General features: G+C 33.0%; 1 pseudogene; it reads right to left on the reverse strand.

Moving 5' to 3' along the window:
• Positions 1-9,508: 9,508 nt before the first annotated feature.
• On the reverse strand, positions 9,509-10,271 carry LOC110024915 (annotated as a pseudogene).
• Positions 10,272-12,099: the final 1,828 nt, after the last annotated feature.

Consider the following 12,099-nt stretch of genomic DNA (forward strand, 5'->3'; position numbering starts at 1 on the left):
ATCATCAGCAAAAAGCATACACCAAGGTACATCCTCCTGTAAATGTCTAGTAAAACCATCCATAACTAAAACAAAATGATATGGGCTTAAAGTCGATCCCTGATGTAATCCAACAGAAATAGGTAAATATTTGGTCAATCCTCCTTTAGTTCGGATACAAGTAGCAGCTCTAGTATCCATATCTTTAATTACTTGAGTATTAGTCATATCAACGCCTTTCTTCTCAAGAACTCTCCAAAGGATATCTCTTGGAACCTTATCGTAAGCTTTTTCTAAATCAATAAAAATCAAACATAGATTCTCCTTATTACCTCTGAACTTCTCCATCAAGCCTCTCAATAACTATATAGCATCCATAGTTGACCTGCCCGACATAAATCCAAATTGATTATGAGAAATCCTTGTAATACGTCTTAATCTATATTCAATTACCCTCTCTAATTTTAAAGTATGACACATCAACTTAATTCCTCTATACTTTGCACACTCTTGTGCATCCCCTTTATTTTTAAAAATGGAGACCAAAATACTCTTCCTCCACTTCTTAGGCATCTTTTTAGTTTTTAAAATAATATTAAAAAGTTTAGTAATCCAGGAAACTCCCAAATGTCTTAAATATTTCCATACTTCAATTGGGATATCATCGGGTCCTACAGACTTTCCACTCTTGGTTTTCTTTAAAGCCTCATCAACTTTTTAACTAATGCGACGGTAAAAATAAAATGTTTTATTATTATTCACGATATTAAGATTACTAAGGTCGATCATATTTTCAAAAACTTCATTAAAAAATTTATCAAAATAAATCGTCCACCTATGTTGAATATCTTTTTCTAAGCAAAACACTTTTTGATTTTCATCTTTAATACACTTTACTTGAGTTAAATCTTTACTTTTCTTTTATCTTTGTTTAACTAGTTTATACATATAATTTTCACCCTCCTTAGTATCTAATATAATATAAAGATCATTAAAAATAGAATTTCTAACATCACAAATTGTTCTTTTAAATTCCCTGCGGGCCGTTAGATATTTTTCCCAATTCTCCAAGCTTTTACATTTAAACCAAATTTTATAACACAACTTCTTATATTTTATCTTTCCCTGCACATTATTATTCCACAAACTATTTTTATTTATATAAACTTTTACTTTTGATACTCCAAGTTCATCTTTTGTTATTTATTTAATAGTATTTATTATTTTATCTCACATAACATTTGTTTCATCATGAATATTTTTAATCATGAAGATTCAAAATTTTGAAATCTTGAATTTTACTCATAAAAATAATTTTATTTAAATTTTGAATTTTACTAATAAATAGTGAGTCCTAGTAATCTTTATTTTACAACTCTTCATCTTAAAATATGAGTCCTAGTAATCTTTCTTTTACAACTCTTCATCTTAAAATTTAAAAATAATAAATGATATTGGGTACTTGAATTTTCACTTGTAATGACCTTACAATCTTTACAATCTCGACGATGTCTTCTCATAAAAAAATAATCAAATTGTGTTTTATTCATAAAAAATAATCAAATTATGTTTTATTAGATTCATTCTTATAAGTAATAAGATACTCATCTCTTTTCCTGAATAAAATATTAGTAATAATAAAATCATACGCTAAAACAAAATCTAAAATAACTCTACCTCCTTCATTAGTTACTCCAAAATGTAGTCACCATGAATATTTCTGAAATCTACTACCACTTTACCGATATGTCCATTCAAATCTCCACCAATAAAATTTTTTTCTTGAAGTGGTATCATTTGTATTAAATCTTCTAAGACATTCCAGAATTTATCTTTAGACCCTATTTTTAAACCTACTTGAGGAGCATAAACACTTATAATATTAAAAATTTTAGTATCAATGATAATCTTAAGGGATGTAAATTTATCTCAAACTCTAGTAATTTTTACAACATTATCTTTCAAAATCTTATCTATAATTACATCTACACCATTTCTTGTGCAACTCTTATCAGAATACCAAAGTTTAAAACATAAGCTATTAATCTTCTTAACATTTTCTCTGACCCATTTAGTTACATAAGATATTAATCTGTCTATGAATCATAATATCAAATAATTCCATTACTTTATCATTAAGAATACCTATATTTCGAGATATTGTCATAATATTAATTTCATTAATTTCATGGGCTAACTTCTTTACCTGCATTCGTTCGTAATGTGAGAACCCTTGCTTATTTGACATTAAACACGGGCTCGGTGCAGCCGCTCTTGTACACTTTTCACTGTATTTAGGCTATACAACGCATCGCTTCTAGGAGACGCCCTAATACTTATACAATGATCAATCATACATCACCAACTAAGGTAAATCTTATATAAATAAAAGCGTTGTATGGGAGAAAAATAAAGTAGGGCTTATGACTCTACAACAACTGGGGGAAGCCTTATAGTTCTGATTATACATCACCAACTAAGGTAACTGTAATATAAATAAAAGCGATGCATGGAACTATTCTCCTTAATAGGAACCTCCGTATGAGTCGAAAGGAAGTTAGACATAGGGATAAGTGGTGAATGGATGAGAGTGACTCTTCTAGATAATGAGAGCAGCTTATTTCCCCAACTATTTAATTTATTAGAAGCTTTCTGTTAGAGCTTTCCAAAATTTGAGCAGAAAAACCTCCGCCATTCGAGTTGAACACCCAAGTATTCCACTTCCTGAACTTCTTGAAACTTCAACATCCTCGAAATCCTATTTATTTTTCATTTAACAACTAGAATGGATGGACTATTTTGGAGTGTTTAATTTGTTGACCCATCAATGAACAGTGATTTTGTAAGTTTTTCAATAAATCCTTAGCGGCAGTCATTGAAGCACAAGCAAAAAGTAGGATATCTTCGACATATAGCAAGTGAGATAAGCACCTCCCACTCCTAGCAATTCTGATCCTAAGATGGCTGCCTTGATGCTGGGGAGTCATAGATAATAATTCAGAGCAAAGGATAAACAAGTATGGCGATGAAGGACATCCATGCCTAAACTTGCAGTGCGCATGATATAATATGATCTTTTGCTGTTAACTAACAAGGAAAATGAGGGCTGCTCAACACATTGAACCCCCTAATTCGTGAACTTATCCGGGAATTCCTGGCGTGGAGAACCACCTTGAGATTATTCCTACTCATTTTATCGTAGGCCCACTCAATGTCAATTTTCAAAGCCATAAAAGCTGTGATAGACGTCGAGTGTTTAAATTTGTTGCACATTTCCTGCGCCAAAATGCAATGTTCTTAAATAGATCTCCCTGCGATGAAGGCTATTTGTTAAATTGAAATGTTGTGCTATAGTACCTAGGATGCGAAAATGCTCTTCCTCGCGACAAATCGGACAAAAAACTGTGAAAAAAGAAAATGAATGTTTCAAATTGCATGAAAATAAGGATTCTCTAACCATATTCTTCCCAAAGTCTCATCCAGAGAGCATTTGCTTCCCTTCTACAGTTTGCTTAGTACCCAAACACGATACACCCAGGTTTGTGAGAACCAGTTGCAGGATAGGAAAAAAATGAAGGGAGAAGCAACTTACATCAGGTGTCGGCCGTTTTTTATGTTCAACTTGACTTTAATTGAATTAAATATTGACCCATCGATTCATCAAGCAGTTGCATGCCGCCAAAATTGTGGTATAGTATAACATATATTAGAATTAATTAAGTTTAATTAAGATTTTATTTTATTTATTTTTGTAACTCCAAATATATTCTATGTATATATATAGATACATACATACATATACATACATGCTTGCATATATGCATGTAGTGTTATATATTAATTGGATCGATTCAAAACTTAGAATTTTATAAAAATAACTTTGATGCATTTTGTGAGGTGTTTAAAATTACATATTTTTATAATTATAAAATTTTTACATGTATTAAATAAAATTGGGCATTACAATACTCGTCTCATAAAAATTAGACATCAAAATTTTTGAATAATTATTTAAATAGAAAGGGGAATTTATGTAACATTTATTGTTCTATTTTTCAAGTAGCTTCTTTTTTTTTTCTCCGTGTTTCTATTTTATCTTAACATTGGGAATTTGCGTGTTTCTCAAATTTTTAACATCGAAATCTAAAATACCCTTTGGTTCTTCAATATATTTTAAATCTTTTTACACTTGAATATTTTCATGTGAAATTCTCTGGTCTAAGTTTAAAATCTATTTTGTCAACATTGATATGTGAAACACGTCATATATATCCGGTATATTGGTAGATAATGCTAGACCGTGAGCAACTTGACCCATTCTTTCTATGATTTAAAAAAAAACCAATGTTTTTGAGGCTCAAGTCGCATTCTTGACAAAATCTGACTGTACCTATCATCGATCCAACTTTTAGAAACACAAAATCACCCTCATTGAACTCTACTACTTTGTGTTTTAAGTCATAATATTTTTGTTATCGATCCCGAGCAATTTTCAACTGGTCTCAGATTAACCTGATTTTTTGTGGCTTCATTAACTAATTTAGTACCTATTAATTGACGTTCTCCCATTCAAACCAACTTAATAGAGTTCTGTAATTTCTTCCTTATAGTGCTTTATAGGTTCATTCTAATACTGATCTGGTAACTTAGGTAACTGTTAGGGTTTATTTATTTTTAATTAATGAGTCATTCTAATATTGATCTGGTAACTGTTAGGGTTTATTTATTTTTAATTAATGAATCTAATGTATACATATTTGTGAATTAAAATACTAATGATAGGTTTAATTAAGTAGGATTTAAGCTTTAGAGATTCAGACTGAAGATAGAAGGTAAAAGTTGCGACATTAAACGTGAGTAATTACTTTTTTATGTATATTACATTTATATTTTATTAAATAAAGACTTGCCTTAATATTTCGAACAATTTTTTTTTGAAATTTTATGTATGTTGTAAGCTTATAAATTTTTGTAATGAATGAAATGGTATGATAAAAGGAAAAATGTTTGTTAAATGACTTTAAATGGACTTAAATAAATGAAATGAAACTTAAATGATTAAGTCAATCATGATTTCCTCTGATGGTACTTAGTGGGGATGCAATGTACCTGTGAACGAAAAAAAAAAAATAAAAACAATAAAGGTGTACCTTCGTGTGCAAATTTTTGATAGTACCTACTGGTACAACTTTTTCAAGATATCTTAAAGTGTAACGATAATCCTGATTTGACTTCTTAAATAATTAAAAATGATAAATAATTAAATTGAAATTGAAATGCTTAAAATTTTGATTTATCAATAACTTGCATAACCTTGCACATTCATGTATAACATTTGCATATTAATTTAATGCATCATGTGACATGTGACTTTAATTGCCCACTAAGTGATTGAAAACTTACTGTTGAATTTAATTGATTCTTTCAGTAAAAACTATAGATTGATATTTCTGACATGAGAGACTAGTTTATAGGAAGACTACTGTTAATAAGTATTTTGTTATGTATTGTGGATATAATTATTGTATTGTTCACTTTTGAATAGTGATACTGTTGTGGGTTGATTTGAGATATTTTACTTACAGACTTTGATGTTAATTTTGGATGATATGATTTATATGTAATGTATTTTGTGGTTTCTTTGTGACTTTTATAAATTAGAAGTTAAAAAAATACGTGAAAAGTAAATGAAATGTTAATGTCGTTCAACCGTGGTTATTGACTTGGTTAATTCTAAGCTATCAGACCGGGTCGTGACACTATGAGCTTCTTATCATCCTCTACATATCATAGATTAATCCATATGCCCTCTTCTACCACTATACATGATTGCTATGGTGAAGAAAATGGGGAATCTTTCCTTCTAACAAGAACTAACTTATGTTGTATTATCAATATATCATTGTGTTTAATGCTTTGACATTATCGAAAATTTATGTATATGGATCTCTTATTTCATCACTTCATACGATGCAACATTTTTTTCAAATCCAAAATTGTTCCCCTGTTCTTGTAAACCCACCCATTTAACAACCTTTTTCATTGTAGTTGGATTTTAGATAAATAAATGTTTTATTTTTCCCTCCGTGTCCAACTTTCATGCTATGCCTCCATGTCTGGTGTTTTATCTCTTTTTTTATTTTCTCCTACCCTTGCATACTCTAGAATATTCTAATGAAAAAGAAATTTTGAGTGAAAAAAATTGAATTTTCTTAATGATCAACTAAATAGGAAATCTTAAATAAGCAAGTAACGAAATTAGATTATAAAAAAAAAATATGAGTTTTGGATTGTCACCAAAAGGAGAGAAATGGTGATGAAGAGGAGTTCCTTGTGGATAAAGAGTACTTGGAAAGGAGAGGGCAGCAATTATAGTTGTGATGAGGAAGGAGTCGATGATGCTTGAGGACTGAAAAAGGGTAACATGAGAGAGGCACCAGGTTTGGGTATATTGTGAACGTGAGGAATGATGCATGAGGAATATTTATTGAAGTGATTTATTAAGTTTATTTACTAATTTTTGTTGAGAAAATATAATGTAAATTGTGCACGCCTAACAATAATTGAGTTGAGACGTGCCTAATATTATGTGAGGTGTACGTCTCACATAATGAGCTATGGGGCTTGTGATCCCTGGCTGAATATTAAAAAATGTGCTGAGGGACATTTTAAGACACTTTTTTAGTTAAGATCTACGAAGAGAAAGGAGAGTTATTCAAAAAGGCAGGATGCAGGTTGGTGGTTTCCATTGGCAGGTGGCTGGTTTCTAGTGGCAGCTGGCTAATTTCTTAGCTTCCTGGAATGAGGATTGCTACTTTGCTCAACATATATTTAGACTGCTCTCATGTATAGATTGAGAAGGATTCAGTCATGAGAACTCCTCATTCATCTGATGCCACTCTTTCAGGATTGATACATCAAAATTATTTCTCACTCTGTCCTATTGGTAACTATTTATCAAATTCATTCAATCTAGAATTGAAAAACTATGGATTATTCCCTTCATGACTTAAATAGACTCATAATTATTAAATATATTTTGCAAAAAATATTCTTGGATCTGCTATCATTAATCTTTCAGATAATAAGATTAGAGTGCGGGCTCTAAAAATTCCGACCATTCCTCAGACTCCCTTTTTTTCTTATTCGTGTTGAGAGAGCTTTGAGGGTTAAGTTTTCGAAAGTTAAATTGAATAGTAGATAAGAAAATATCCAGAGATTTTGCTCTCATTTTGCGATAACTTTTTTTTTTTTCTGATATGGGGTTCAAGGTTTCCCTTAAGTGTATGCCCGGTGATCGAAGAGCACTTTCGATTAAAATTAGTCATTATGAATTTAATATTGAACATATAATAGCAGCAGGTGCATGATTTTTAAGTTGTATAATATGTCACTTGAAATTTAAAGCGGATGGTGGAGGAAATAACGACGAAACTCAATCAAAGTCCCATGGTTTCGTCGTCCCGGCTCGTCGTGGTTCTTGATCTACTTAGTCAGAGGAGGTAGTTGACCCAATCTGACTGAAAAATCCTTGACAACAATCATGAGTTGCGTTGTCTAAGGGACTCTTATAGATCTACTGTGAATGCTTGTCTACGGGACAAATTTAAGCGACCTTAGCTGACAGTAGGCTTGTGCCAATTAACTGTACTCTTATAGTTCAGAACTCAAAGGGTAGAAAGCTGTGGAGGAACATAAGGACTGCAGCTATGATCGTTAGGTAATGGTGTCATTTAGCATCAACCACCCGGTCAGAGAGCTTTGGTTATAACCCTTACTTTGTTGTGTCATTTGGCTACAGAACCATACAAACTGAGGAATTGGGGCATGTTCTTACTAGCATGTGATTGCTTTGGTTGTGAATATAAGTATATATTTGATATGACATTCAGTTTTTGTGAGCTGAAGTCAATCAAAGTTTATCACTCTCGACAAACTGTTGTGGAGGATGAATGGAGTTTGTTAATTTTTAGTGATTGATTTTACTTGAGTGTTTTGATTGATAATTTTGAAAATTAACCCCTCCGCTTGAGTTACAATCAATATGATTATCATCAGAGATTTAAATATTTAAATTTTCTATATTTGGAGGGCGTTTGATTTTGTTAGTTTAGACTTTTTAGGATATAAATTTGTCGTTGTCTTTGCAAGGAGGAGGATTTGACTGAGTGATTTGGACTTGCAAATTGTTTGTCGTTGTCTTTGCAAGGAGGATTTGACTGAGTGATTTGGACTTGCAAATTTTTTATATTTAAAATTTATATATTTATTATTAAATTTACTAGATCTCAATCTCTTGGTCGACCTTTAAGAGGTTTTTGTGCCCTCCGTGAAATGAAAAGCTTAATGCTCAAAGAAAATGTAGAAGAATTATGCAGAGAATACTTTGCTGTTGTAACTGGACATCAATTTTCTCATTGTTGAAAACGGAGTGACTCTGATGTTCCTCTGGGGTACTTGTTGACTCCAGTCCTTATGAGGATAAGATCAGACTAATTGGGTGAGACATACAATCTTGCTCTCTAGACAAGATGATCTACTTGAAAACTTGCATAAGTTGTCTTACATTTGATTTCAAAATATGAGGAGCTTTAACTTTAGAATAATCATAGATTTTCTCAAAGAATTTTGCATGCTTATTAAAACAAAAACTACTGACTGCAAGTTTAACTTTGATTTGTGCAACCTTCTGTACGCTTGTGTAATTTGTTGTGCTGATCTGGTGGCGAGTTTAGAATATGAAGTCATAGTTTAACATTTAAGAATGACATTTATATTCTTGAATTTAGCTCTAATTTATGCATTTATATTTAAGTCAATTTGTCAGCCCCTAAGTTTAGACGCAATCAAGCTTTTGCCCCAAGTTATGATGTTTCATATTTAAGTCACTTTGAGATCCCCCAATTTATATTTTTAAATAGGCCAAATAAAGATTCATTTACATTAGGACATATATTTATGTTTGTTCACTTTCATATATGAACGAATTTGAAGTCAAATAGAAGCCCAATCACATTAATTTATTGTTTATCAAATCATAAACGCTATATAAATTCCTTGTGCATTTGACCGTTCTTTTGAAGTGACTTGATTTATAATCTATGTGATTATTCTGTATTTTCTAACTTAAATTTTTATCTTTTTAAAGTCCAAATAGTCCAAGTTTTTAAATTATTTTGCAAGTTCAAGATTCGGCTGCCTCATAGTGTCAACAACTCTTGTTAGGGGCACCGGAAGAATGCCGACCTTCTCAACTTTCTTAAAAGAAGTGCTAGTCAGTGTCCAGTGACATTGCGTCCGGGGAGTAAAAATAAAGTTTAACTTGCAGTCTTTAATGATGCAACGACCCTTCAGTGTTCCTGCAATATTTTTTAAATCTTTAGCGAGCATTTGTTCTGATTGGTACTTTACTTTTCTCAAACTGTATTTAATTCTCAAGGACGGGCACTTGCGTTTACTAGGACTGGAATTTGAAAACCCCTAATTTTAAAAAAAATTTCAAACATTCTGCTATTTCCCCAAACGGTACTTAATTCCCAAAGACGGATACTCGCACTTCTTCGAATGGATATTTTAGAAGTCTCTCATCCATGCCCATTTTTATACCTTTAAAAGCATTGATGTTGTTGACGGCGGCTATCTGAAGCTGAGAGAATTTAATATCAGCATGGTCGTCCAAATCGTCAATTAATTTAGTTTGTAAATGTAGCTCTTCATTAAATGCCAATGCAATATGTATTGCAATCAACACTGTTTCCACCGGCTTTTCGAGTCCCTCTTCGTGTTCTTTCATAATTTGTCGTTGCAGAATAACTATACCGTGATTATTCAAACCTGTGTTTCTGTTTATTTCTTCAGGCTTTTTACTTTGTCCACGTAACTCTTCCCGAGTAGCAAATTTTGACATGTTTAATGCATCTTCCATTTGCCTTGTTTTTTATCTCAAATTCAAATGCGCATCTTGGCATTTATGGAGTCACTTTTCAATTATCAGTTGCTTGCTTGGAAGCTTTAATAGAATGGACTACAAACTATCCAATTTCATCCCAAGAATAGTTATTTTCCTCTGAATGGCAGATGTATGGTTGTGAGTTTCAGGTCTAGATTCTGAAATCATGTAATTGATTTCCTCAGCCAGCTTCGAAGCATCATTCAACTCTCACATCCATGAATCCAAGGAGGATGCCATCCCTTATGACGCAAATGAAGAGATTCGAGATGGAGATGGGTCTGGCTGTCCTACGGGATCCAAAAATCGTCTTCCACCTTCTCTCCCTTTTCTCCTCTTCCTCTCCCAGATAGAGACATTGGGGCTGTTTGTACGTAGGATTTACTAAGATTTATGTAAATCATCCCAAAATGGTTCCAAAATGAAGATAAATCCTACATTTTATAAATCTTCCTTTAGCTCAATTTTTCTTGCGTCCTTTCCACGATATTCCCTTTAGCAGATCTCCTTACTCTCTGCTTTGCACGCCGCTGGTTCCGCCGATGCCATCTCCAACTAATTCTGGTTAGAACTTCCTCACTTCGTCGTCTAGGGCTTTGGTAGGTTGGGAAATAGCAGAAGGATAGAAAGATGGGAGTTTCAAAGGTCACTTTGCCGAGTGACCCCGTCTTTGCCTTTCCCAAGCGCAGAGGATAGAAATACGGGAATTTTGAAGCTCTCCGTGCGCTGTGATTCTTTCATTGTTTCCTAGTGACAATATTGCATTGGTTTCGGTCTGGAGACGAAGCAGAGGAGTTGAAGGTTTGTATGCCATGAACCTGTTGTTGCTTTTCCCACTTGCTCTAACCCCAACCACATCATGAAGGCAGGTGAGGGCTTCTGTGGGCTGTGAGTGAACGCAAGGAATGGGAAGTTCCATCTCTGTCATGCGAAACGAATAGAAGAAGAGGAGGCTGGGCCTGCTAGAGTCGCTTGGTGCTTTTTCAATACCCCCAAATGGAGATGAGTCGTCGTTTATTTTCATAGCCAGCAGTCATAGTTAGGGCATCATCGGGCGGGAGCAGGCAGTTCTTTATCTATTTTAATTTCTTTTTATGTATTTAATTTTCTTTTTCTTAATTCGAATTTAACAGTCAATAGAGAGATGCATTGTATCATCTATGAAGTTGTGAACATTCAGTCAGAATTATAGTAGTTGAAGCAATATTTACAGACCTAAGCCGTTTCTCATAAAATTTGTATAGGTTAAAATTCTTAATCTATTTATGACCCCTCATCGTTAATCATCAATATTCTGTCTGCTACTCTTCTAACCTATTTCGACAAAAATATATATAAAAAAAAATAATAATAAAAATAAAAGCATACATTAAAATCGTAGCTGGTTTGTTTGGATGTTGGCTTCGCAGTTCCAGTGCTTCCCTGCCTTTTACTTGGCTTATTTTGGCCAAGCTGCATATCTGATGAGAAATCCAAATTCAACTGAAAGAGTCTGAAGTGAAGCTGGTTCCAAGTAGATATTAGGACTATCTATGCTAATGATTATGAATACAAAATAAACCTTTTACAGAGTAACTGAATTCTCAAGCATATTGTTTCCAATCAAACTGCAATTTATTGAAGATGTTCATTGATCTAAGTCTGCCAATCAACCTATTTTCCATGTCCTGGTGTTGCTAAGGCTTATTACCAACGAATCCTGAGATAAGTGTTTTATTCCAACTGTATTATTGACGATCAAAGCATTATTTATCATGCCTGCCTTTAGCCTACTCGGTGATTGACTCGAATCCTGAGACAAGTGTTTTATTCCAACTGTCTTATTGACGATCAAAGCATTATTTATCATGGTTGCCTTTAGCCCATTCAGAGTAATAAATGAAGCAATCCAGATAGGCCTGTTAGTTTATTCAGCGCAGTTCTACAAAGAAGAGAGTAATAAATGAAGCAATCCAGATAGGCCTGTGTTGACCTCAATTTTTCGTGAGGTCTAGTATGGCCAGTTTCAAAACATTCTAATGTACTCTCTTTTTAACACCGACCTTCACTTCTCAAGTTCAGGAGAGAGTAGGAGTGTTCATGTTTTATGCTAGTTCTAGAGAGTGTGAGTGTGTTATCTCTTGTGCATGTACGTGAAGTTATTAGCATGAATGCTGGTAAGTGTAATAATT

Source organism: Phalaenopsis equestris, unplaced genomic scaffold, assembly GCF_001263595.1.
Source record: "Phalaenopsis equestris unplaced genomic scaffold, ASM126359v1 Scaffold000278, whole genome shotgun sequence".
Taxonomy (NCBI): domain Eukaryota; kingdom Viridiplantae; phylum Streptophyta; class Magnoliopsida; order Asparagales; family Orchidaceae; genus Phalaenopsis; species Phalaenopsis equestris.